Below are 12,307 nucleotides of genomic sequence, written 5' to 3'. Positions count from 1 at the left end.
AATCTACCTTTTCTGATCAAGTATTCCCCTTCGAATCTTTTAATGGAGTTGGGATCCAAAATGTATTCTACATGGATCTTTGATGCAAACTTGAGAAGATATCCACTAATGTAAACCATGGTCTGGTAGACCATATATCCCTTCACCATGGAACCCTTAGGATGTGCTCTCTATCAAACCAAGCCCTTCAAAAATTTTAACTGCCTCTTAACCATCCATATTGATCTAGTTGGTATAGGTCCACCCAATTCGATCTCCTTAACTAGATGTATGTGTATATGAGGATTAGTAATGCCAAAAATACTAAATAAACGTAACTTCAAGATAGACTAAGATGAGCTCTCAATTGAAAATATGAGCCATTAATGGGCTCTCTCAATGAGAAGCTCTCTTGTTGAGTAGCTTTGTCTAATTAGATAGGATGTATGCTCGATTCTCTAAAGGCTTCAATGGTGGTCTTGATGGATTTTGGCTTGGGTGAATGGATTTGATGTAAAATGGCTTCTCAAAAATTGCTTTATGGCTTTAATTCATGATCAAAATGGAATTACTTTGTTACTATGGGTGATTGTGTTAAAATGGCTTGGGAGAGGATTTCTTAAATATGCAAAGGGCTTGAGGGATCAAGGGCTAGGATGCAAGGATGGGAGAAAGCTTATGGAAGGTTTAGATTGAATGAGAGGAGAGCACATGGATTGTGCTTTCTTACAGCCAATCAAGGAGTGACACATGTCACAGGGTCATTGGTTAGAGCAAGAGGGGTTGAGGGGTCAACAAATGAGGCTTAAAGCTCATAAAGGCCCTCATAATGGCTTGTAAGAGAAATGAATGGGCTTGTAAGAGTCATTTATGGCTTTGTGGGCTTCATAAAGTTTTATGGTTGGGATATTTGTGAGAAATTTGAGATATTTTGACTTGGGTTGGATTAAGAAAGTCTTAAGCTTGACTTAAGAATATGCAAATGATTAAGGCTTGGATTAGGCTTGGGTTAAGATTAGATTAGGCTTGTTAGAGATGGGCAAGTGGATGGCATTTAATGAGGGTGGGTGAAGGAGGAGATATTTGTTGGCTTTGGCTTGGGTTAGCAAGTCTTAACCCATGTTTAGAGAATGTGACAAGGTTAGGAGGGGGATTAGGATTAGGGTCAAAGATAAGGATTGACATCTTCTAGAAGAGTCTAGGCTTTGGATGAGGATGAAGACTTTCTAGAAGAGTCTAGAACTTCCTAGGATGAGGATAAATAAGGTTGTTAGGAAATAAATAAAGTTTTATTTATTTCAAGGGTTTGGGTTGAGGAGATATTTATTAAAATATTTTTAATAAACACGAGGATTAATATTTAATCTTAATTAAATATTTTTGAGTTGGGATTAAGGGTAGGAAATGATGGGATTAGCCTTTAATCAAAATTAAACAAGGATTAGAAGATTTTGGAAGAGGTTAGTGGTCTTAAGGAAATTGGTCAAGTTTTGGGCAAAAAAAAAAAAAAAATTTATTTTGAGATTTTTGGTCAATTTATTAATTAAATAATTAATAAATAAGGAAATAATGTTTAAATAAGATTTAAATGTTTTTGGGAGGGATTCCTTAAATAAATATTTTTAATTAAGATAAAGAAATTTAATGGCATAAAAATAAATAAATAAATTAAATAAATAAATAATTAATAAATGATGATGTCATCAGGGACTTTTTCAGAAAATAAAAATACTTTATTTTCTAAAGAATTTAGGTGTCTACATTTTGCCCCTCTTTAACATAGTGTTGAGATAACATTATTTCAAAGAAGTTTGAATATAAACAACACGAGGAAGATGTTTTAGCAACAAAGTTTCCCTAGTCTTGGATAAGAAGGAGAGACTAGACTATGAGATGCCCCCTCAAGAAGGTGGTGGAGAGAGAAAATGAGGCTTGACGGCTTTTTGAAAAATAAAAGAATTTGGGATAAGCAAAGAGACTCAGATTGGCAAAGAAAAGAGGTTGAATTAGCTCAAACTCTCATTATGGGAGAATGATAAAGGAGAATCAGATATACAAGAGGAAACAAGCTTAAGACTTTAGGGAAGGTGGAGGATGAAGGAGCCGAGTGCTATAAAAAGGAATCCAGAATAGGGAGAAGGATGAGGGCATTATAAAGCTGATGCAACAGAATTTCAAAGAGTCAAATTGGCGAAAGATGTGTTTTGGAGATCCCTAGGACTAGGATTGTGGATCTCGAAAGATGAGGCTTGGTCAATTGATTGAATCGGTGGATCCCTAAGACTAGGATTGTGGATCTCTAAAGCTAAAAGTGAAGATTGATTCAAAGAGATACTGATGCATAAGCTGGGGTAGGAGAGGTAGATGCTGGATATGGATGGGGGATAATGGAGAGGAAGGGAATCCATTGAAGCTTTTTGAGCAGGGGGATACTTCAAAGAGAAGTACCACCATGTAGTTGAGCAATAGATTTGCTATAGAACTGTTGATTAATTGACAAGTTTACAAAGAACATCAAGGCCATGTCACCAGTTGTCCAGAGGATTGACAGACTGACTCAAAACAAACACACAAGGATTGCCCTAGTATCACACATGAAACCTACAGGAAACCACATGGAACCAACATTGGGTAACCCACAAGCAAAAAAAAATAAAAAAATGAAAGACTTGATCAAAATTGTACGTTCATATTGCCCCATTCGCCACATACCATGATATGGAAGATCATGGCAAGCTTGAGGAGGGAACAAAAAGATTGCTTGGAAATGATACTTCAAGACCCAAAAGGGAAGATTCCAAATCAAGAGAAAGAAAAAATCCAAAAGAGAACCGTTTGCCAATGAGATGGGTAGGATGAGGTACTAACGAACCAAGATCAGACATGAGGAAAGCTATATCCTGCAAGGATCTATCGAAGAGCACCTAAGCTGGTGGATTTGGATGAGTGATGCACTGGGTAAGTTGAACTGAGAAGGATAAAACTTTGATGATAGGAGATCTAGCTAAAGGATGCATTGGAATAGCTAACCAAGATTTGTGCGATGTGTGCAAGATGTTGATCAAGGATGAACTAACACAAAAGCTGGATAGATACAACGGTACTTAGCTAAAAGGGATGTACAAGCTGAAAGACCAAGATATGTTACAAATGTACAAGGTTGTTCATGTTTTGGTTTTGTGAGATGGAAATGTTTTAGAGTGTGTTGGATGTTTGCAATGTGTGATAGATGGATAGTTGGATAATTTGAGGGTTTTTTGAAAAGCTTAAGTGAACTAGGATTTGTGTGTGCACATGATAGGGCACAAACTATGATACAAGATTATTTACAAGCTGGAATATGGTACAAGCGAGAATATAAACAAGGATAATTACAAGAGGGGGACACAAGATGGCATATAATACAAGTTTGGAATATGGTACAAGTTGTGGACAGGATTTGGATATACAAGGCATGATACAAGGGATGATACAAGCTTTGGTCAAAGATTTACAAGCTGAGGTATAAGATTTACAAGCTATACAGGAGCTCTGGATGATAAGATAGTGGGATGGCTCAAGTTGGTGCAAGATGCAGAAGCTAAGGATGAGGTGATAGTGGAAGATATGCATTTGGCAGGATGCATCCAATGATGATGATAGATGTGTGACCAAGGATGGGGACAATGCTAAGGTTGGTGGTAGCCGAGCTAATAGATGGCGCTAGAGTGAATGGCTAATGAGAGGATGACATTGGATTTTCATGAGGATAGCCTAGAGCGAGATACCAATGACAAGGGAGGATGGAGAAGACAAGATCTCCAAGGAATACAGTGCCCCCAGTTAGAAGATGACATACAAAAGGAGGTCTTACGATGGATGTGATAGGATTGAAGCTAGGATGGAAAAGTTGAAGGTGCTAGGGAGATAGATGATAGCTGGGATGATAGGGTGAGGTTGCAAAAGATAAGTGGATAGTGATAGATAAAAGCTGGAGGATGAAATATAGGTGGATAAATTGGAAGATGGAGCAGGATGGCAAGATGTGACCAAAAGCATGAGGATGATAGGCTAAGCTGGGGATCGCTGGATTATGCATGACGCTTGTTTGCCAAGTTTTCATCATGGTACTTGTCCAAGGTTCTTGAATTGCCAAGTTTTCACTAGTGGATGCTTTATTTTTCTTTATTTTTTTTGACTTTTTTGACTTTGGATTTAGCTGTAATTATTTTGGCTTTCTTCAGCAATTTTTGACTTTTTTGAGATTTTTCACTGGCTATTGGAATGTTCAATTTTGTTGCTAGTTGTTGGTACACCGGATGTGTGATTTATGCAATAGATTAGATTAGATGTGATTGATGGTAGGAGATGGAGGGATGAAAAGGCTGGAAAGGAGCATGAGATGGGGATTCTTATAGGATCAACATTGGCATATGTTGGGACAGGTGTGAAAAGAGCATATGGGGGATAGATGGTAGATGCGGGCTTGATGGAGGATTTGTGGAAGTGCACTTGGGGATATAGGCACCCAAGATGGAGTTAGGAGATGGGGGACATGAATCACTAAATGGGGGATTAGCAATGGTGGATGCCATTATGCATTGGGTTTCAACTTTTTTCTTTGGGATCCACATGGTTTTGGATTTTCTTTTCATAGGCTCTTGCATTGTTTTGCATTTTTGATTGGATTTTTCCTTTTTGGAGTATGTCTTTTAGAATAGACATATGATTGCCTAGGATGTGGATTTTTGGCTTTATGCATTTTGAAGTTGGCATTCACATTGCTATGGTAAGCTTTGGGAAGATGGTTAGGAGAAGCTTTGTGAGATGGAGAGGATATAGAAGAGCGTGTAGGGGGATGATGATGGATGATGTGCCCTAATATGTGCCTTTGTTGATCTTTCGTAGGAATGGAGGGAATAGGATTTTTATCATGGCTAATAGGAGGATGGAGGATCGTAGATTTTGGGAAATGGGAACCAAAAATGGATTTAGCGGATGAAGGGGGGATATGGTAGGTTGTTTTGGGTTGCAAAGATGGTGGAAGGGGGATGACATAAGATTTCTTAAAGGAGTGATGGGAGGCTGGCATGGTGGGCCTAGAGATAGGCTTGGTTTGGGGATGGCTTGTACCAACACTTTTAGATGGTGAGCCTTTGCATACATATCCAAGACCATGAAATCCTAGATTCTTTTGTGCAATAATAGGCTTTTTGATTCCTTGCTCTTGTGGTCCTAAACCTTGACCTTGATAATGCCATCGATTGAGCATTTGAACAAGCTGAGGAAACTTTTTGCTTGTAGAAAATGGTAGAAGTGCTTTATTAGATGTACTATAATGGGGAGATATTGTTCTTAATTATTCTATTGAGAGGGGGCCACCATGGATTAATTTAAGTGAACCAAGAGGGTAGATTACAGATGGTGGAATAGCTTGGATAGGTGGTAAGATGGAAGCATGGAGCGAACGAGATGGTAGGATAGGATCTTGATTTAGTTGATGGGATGAAAAGATATCCTACAGTAGAGGAGGTATGGCTTGAGGTTTTGGAGATGGAGGGGATGGTGACTAAACTATGAATGGAAGACATGGTACGATGATATCTTCATTTATGCTTTGGGGGATGTCAACATGCTTTTGGGCAGGATCTTGATAGGATTGGATTGGAGTGGATGGTGCGATAGAAGGTAAAGGGATGGATTCTTCAAAGGCAGCAGATGGATAGATGGGAGATTTGATAGTGGAGATGGGTGAGTAGAAGATGGATGCATAAGGGTCATTACGGGAGATTTGGAAAATGCTTGGAGGTGATGTGGATAGGATTTGGAGGGATTTGATAGGTGGTGGGATTTTGATGCTTGTGGGAAGTGGAAGGATTTTAAGCAATTTGATGGATGGTATGGGGATGATAGCCATGGGAGATGGAGGTGATATTATAGATGGGGAAGCTTAATTATTGACTACTTCACATGGTTGAATTAGATGACATGGCTTATTGACTATTGGAGGAAACTTTTCTTGTATTTCCTCTAGGAGATTCCTGGGAGACTCATTTGTTGGAGGTGGAGGTGGTGCATTGATAGGAATAGCTAGTGTGATGGGGGTGGAAGATTAGAAGCTTGGTTGATTAGGTGATGGAGGAGAAGCTGGGATATGAGATGGCATGACTAGATAGTTTGGAGGAATGCTTGGATTTTGGGGGATGGTTGGCAAAAGGCATCTAAGGCTCTCAAGATACCCGTCATAGTCAACAAGATTTTCATCATCATTGGAATAGGATGTAGTGGGAGAAAGGAAAATATGACCAAACTCATCATGATAGGGTTGGGATTTCATGTTTTGATGATGAGTTGGATGGGGATGGGGTCTTGCATATGGATGAACATGGAAGCTCATGGTTGGATTTGGATTAAGCACAGATTTTGGATTGGCTGATGAAAGATTTTCTAGGAAGAGTCAAAGCTGCATGACAGACCTAAGGAGGATTGGCTAGAGATTTTTGGCTTTCCTGTGGATGGAAGACTTCAAGGGTATGCTATCAAAAAGTGAGAGTTTTTCTTTCCTATGTGCATGATTGGTGGATTTTGGTGTCAACTTGAAGATAGAAAAATGATCCTATGGGCATGACATGATATTGACCACTTGTGGATCCCAACCTTTAGCTTAAGGTGATGAGGGATGACAAGTGACAAGGCTAGATTACCCTAGACAAAGCTTTGTCAAAAGGATAACCTTGGGGAGATTGAGGGATTTGCATAGATTGATTGGATAGCAAACTCTGGTAGAGTAACAACAATTCTTTAAAGGCTTGGGTAATTTTGGATTAGGTTGCTAACAACAACCTCATGTCAAAGATAAGGATTGACATCTTCTAGAAGAGTCTAGGCTTTGGATGAGGATGAAGAATTTCTAGAAGAGTCTAGAACTTCCTAGGATGAGGATAAATAAGGTTTTTAGGAAATAAATAAAGTTTTATTTATTTAAAAGGTTTGGGTTGAGGAATTTTTCATCTTGCACACAAAAGATGAGGATTTTTTCTGTTCCATTTTTTAATGTTTTTTTTATCAATTTCTTTAGATGACAACCACCTAGAAGATATTCATAAAAAAAAAATATGTTAATAATACTAATAAAACTTCTATACAACAAATCTAACAAATAACACTTCTAACCTCATGTATTTCCCAAGATCATATATAACGTGTTTGAAACTCATGTTTCGAAGTTGTGTGGGAGAGATAGAGGTAGAATGTACTATTGTAATAATAAAATGATCTTTTAAATATATTATAAAATAAAACAATCAAAAGTACATGATGTTTTAAAAATTTATTATAAATAGAGAGAACATGACTTACCTTGACAAAGGTATGCCAATCATGCATTTTCAACCCTAACCCAAAATCACCTTTCTTTGATATGAGATTGCTTATGTTTGCAACAAATCTTATGGAAAATTAAAATTTTTTTTATGGCTTCATATATGGCATCAATTATTTGTTGCGTTAATAACCAAGGAATGGTGCTCACATTAATCCGATTTCCATCTCTATTTGATTCAATGAAAAACTTCAATGCATGATTGGATTCATCAATGTCATTGAAAATTTTGATCAATTTTTCTTTTTCACACGTTCAATTCAATATTTTCCATAATTTTTACATTACATTCTTTCCAATATGGATATCATCAAACAAATGCACAATTGGGAGGTTCTCATAGTACAACAACCTACTAAATTGTCCAGGAGAGCTTGTAAGTCCTTTTGGAAGTTTCTCATCGATTTCTTGATGACCTTCATTAACATCAATTATCTCATTAGTAAAAAAAATAAAGTATCCAAATTTAAATTTCATACAAAAACATGTGTCAGATGTTGGAAATCTAATTGAAAATGAATACTATCAGAGATCGAGATTGTTGCAAAGAAGGAAGATGGTTGATCAAGAATGTTTTCAATCATTGTTTTGTCATTGATGTCAAACCTACTATTTTTTGGAATGACAATTGCTTATAAGATCCAAGTACTATCACTTAGTTGATTGATGAAGAGGATTCAATCAACAAGATGTAACAAGAGTACCTAAGGGAAAGGTTGAGTTATGGTTTTGTAATGAAGTGCAAAGATCAGTTTAGATAATGGTTAAATGATGTATTGATAACATACTCAAAGATATAGAGGTTGGTTCAGATTACAAGGTTCTTGTTTAAATAATGGCCACCTATCTTCTATGTCCTTAAATCTTTAACCATCCATATACATTAACATAATGTAATCTTGACTTCTATTGCGTGCATGGTAATTCATGAATTGTGCCAAGCTAGTACACCTGAATAATTGTTGTAGACGTGGAATAATGGGAATGTATCAATGAACCTTATGAGGCACTTTTTTTGTTATTTGATTTAATTGATATCTACGAATGTGACAATCAAGGTATTCTATTGCAAATTCATGTTGTTTATGATATATATGTTAGAAATAGGGATTACTGAGAGGGGGGTTTAATCAGTAATCTATAAACTTTAGTCACCAACTGGATATTATTACTTACTTTAAACCATGCATAACAAAGCAATAAAGTAATGCTAAATAGTAATAGTAACAATGCACAAAAATAACTAATAACACTATATTTTGTTAACTAGGGAAACCCTAGACAAGGGAAAACACTAGTGGGGATGATACCCACTAGATAATATATCGATATATAAGTTCCCTGCTAGAGGATGGACCTTGTTAGGAGTCAATGAGAAAATTTAGTATAAGGAGTCCCAGTTAGGAGACTTTGAATCCCTAATAGGAGATTCCAATTCTATTAGGAGTTGTACCAACCCTATTAAGATTTGTAGTATAATGTATGCAAGAAGAGCCCACTGCCCAAATATGCAATTTCACCTAAAAGAAGAGCTCACTACTCAAATGAGTAATTTACTATTATTTTTCTTCCTTATCTAATTTTTGATCTTTATCTCAATTTTGATCACCAAATATCTTATATAAAACTTTTCATATATCACTTTCATAAAAGTTCACTCACTTCGCAATTTTGCAAGATAGCACTTGCAAAACATAACTTGCACACCTCTTATCGCAAGAAGTCCTTTGCATAAATACCATGTCTTTTCATAAATTATTGTTGGCCCTAATTGGAAAAGTAATTGTTTTGTAAATAAAACAATTCTTTCCTTCAATTCCAATGTCCTACTTCACCAAAACATGATTATCTCTATTTTGTATAGTCTATACAAACTTTTGAGGTTATACACATCATCACCAACATGTATAATATCTCCATGTAATTTTTCTTATCATAATATAACATCTACAACATGTTATAAATAAAACAATACACTGTTGTAAACCAAATTCTATACTTAGACAATTTTCTAATTGCCAAACACTAAGTATCTTTATTTCTAAGGTTTATTGTCAACATGTACATCATGTGTTGCCATTAATGACAACAATTATATATCAATATTAGCCAATTGTCAACAATCTCCCCCTTTGTCATTGATGGCAACAAAATAGGGAAAATTTTCTAAGTGACAAAAACAAAAGTAAATAACACCTTACATCTATTAGTTAAGGTTTTACATATCCCCTGTTACAATATACTTTACACTTTTTACAATCTTTACATATATCTCTCCCCATAGTATCTCTCTCAACAATCTCATGTATACAATTTTGACATGAATATCTCCCCCTTTGACATCAATGACAAAGGTCAAAATTTCAAGATTCTATCCAAATACTATCAAAAACTGTTGTCCTTCTTTGTGCTGAAATAATATTCATATAATCATCAAAAATAGTCTTCAAACTATCCATCCTTTTGCCCATGTCTCCTTGGTAGACTTAGCTGATGTGAGAATTGCACATAATGCATATGATGCAATCTCAACTACATTGATATCTAAATATAAAAAGTTTGTATATGTATCCTTGGCCTTGTCACATTCCTCTAGTAGCTTCTCAACAAAAGATAATTTTAGAGAAATGGATTCTCTAAAATTAGATGTTCTCTTCAATATTCGCTCTTTTCAAAGTTCTAGTTTTCTGATGTCACTATGAACATTGGCAACTTGACTCTAAAAATCATCAACTTTGTTAGATGGATGTTAGATCTGGCTGGATAAAGCCTCTAGCTCACTCATCTTTGTCTCTATCTAACTAGCAATGTCTTTAGTTAGTTTTTATGATAAGGTACACTTAGCATAAAAAGTTTTCCCTTCTTGTTGGCATTTCCAAAGTCCTTTTATACATGTATCAAGATTAACTAAGTCATTCTTGATATTTTGGCAAATGGTGTTAAATAAGTTAGCATCATGAGAAATTTGAGCCTTCACCTCTACAACATTCAAAAAGTTTGTGAACTCTTCATCAAAACATTTTAGCACTACTTGTGCTCTCTATTTAGGATTTGACTCATTGTTTTGTAATATCAAAGTACTGTGTAGTCTATCAGTCACTTGCATTAGTGATCTCTATAAAATTTTCACAATTTTGTTCTTCCGTATGAGTTTGGATAGGGATGAGATCAAATATATTTGATCATAATCATTAGTAGCCAAACTTGCAAGAGAGAGTGAAGTAGATAAACTAGATGGTTTAGTCTCATCTTCCCTCTATTCTTTGTTGCTTCTTTAGATAATCTTTCTTCCTCTTATTTCTTATCTTTTTCCTCTCTTTCTTTCTTCTCTTCCAATATTTTCTTCTCTTCTTCCTTAGTTTTCCTTTTCCTTTCTTCTTCTATAACTCTTTTCTTGATTTTCCTATCTTCCTTAAGAAATTGTTGCTTGGCTTCTTCTATTTTCTTCCTTTCTACTTCTAGTATCGTCTTCTCTTCCTCAATTTGTTTCAACTTTTCCTCAATATCTTTAGTGTCTAGTTAATTTGGCTCAGATCCACCAAATGGATCGGTATCATCAATGTTAAGAGTAACATTGGTTTGATCAATTTGCATGTTGTCACTAGTTATTGATACTTCCAAGGTTCTAAGAGATGGAGGAGATGTTGTTTCTAACAATATTCAATGGATTGCTATTGCGTTCTCCTTTCTTAACTTATCCTTTTCACCAACCATGAATAAGAATAGCCTCAATTTATTCCTCAATGTTGGTGTAAATAGGTATTTACTATTTACACTTTACTTAAGTTTACTTAGGTTAGTGCATTATTTTATTATTTTTATTATTTCTCTTTATGAGACACTTAGGAGTTTATGCATCTTCTACAGTTGTCATGTAGACAACATAGAAGTACACAACTCTAATTATGCACATGGTGTCTACACCACAAGAGTTTGCATCATTCACTGAGTTGTCATGTTGACAACATAGTTTTTCGCACTCCTAATTTTGCACATGTTGTCTATAACACTGATGTGTGTGTTTCATGTTTGTAGGCTTATCCTCTCATCATCACACTTACTTTTGTGCATAATGAAGGATAACCCATATCTAGTGGACATGTGCCTAGTTGTTGGACTTATCATGATGCTAATTCTAAGACATTCTAGATGCATCTTAGAGGCCTTTATATTGAGGCACTACTAGTGTACTTGTATATAGAATTGGATACTATACAGTTATTCTGATCATACTTTGATCTAATTTTTGCTTGTGTTTTGAGTTCCTTGGTCTTGGGTAAATTTTTCCCTAAGGTAGATTCTTACATGGTATAAGAGCTGAGGGAGATACTTGTCACATAGTCATTGGAGACCTTGTTGCTTCATCTCTTTAAGGGACCCGATTCAGATTCGAAGCATCAGCTACAATTGGGAGTGTCTAGAGCCAAAGCAAACCTTGCCATTGCATCCAGACTGACAATTCTGTGAAGATTGACTATAAATTTACCTATTTTAGGCCATAGTCAACCGAGAGGCAAAAATTTTTTGTAAATCGGAACCCAAAGGCCCGATTTGCAAATTTGGGTATGGTCTTATTTGATCTGTTAATTTTAATTTTTGAATCTGAAATTCTGCTATTTTCTTGCATTTTTTGAAATTTTGTTTTGGAATTATTTTCTGCCCACTCAGGCATATAGGGAAGAAATTTTTTTAGCTGAATTGGGCAATGACACCCCGGCTCAGCTCTGTATTTTGGTGGTGGAATTTTTCAATTTATTATTGCAGGGCTTTTTTATTAATTCTATGGGTTAATCAAATCTGTGGGCCATACTGCATATTCCACACACAAAGTCCACAGACTCAAGTGGCAGATTCCTCCAACAACTGGTGGCTGGCCTCATAAATTCTAGCTAGTGCAATTTGAACACCGGCAAATAGAAACCTAGAGGTAGAGATATACCGACATTTCACATTCTGGCAACCCTGCTA

Source organism: Cupressus sempervirens, chromosome 3 (assembly GCF_028749045.1).
Source record: "Cupressus sempervirens isolate cs-2001-9-10 chromosome 3, ASM2874904v1, whole genome shotgun sequence".
NCBI classification, from domain to species: Eukaryota; Viridiplantae; Streptophyta; class Pinopsida; order Cupressales; family Cupressaceae; genus Cupressus; species Cupressus sempervirens.
Note: the sequence above shows the minus strand (reverse complement) of the source record.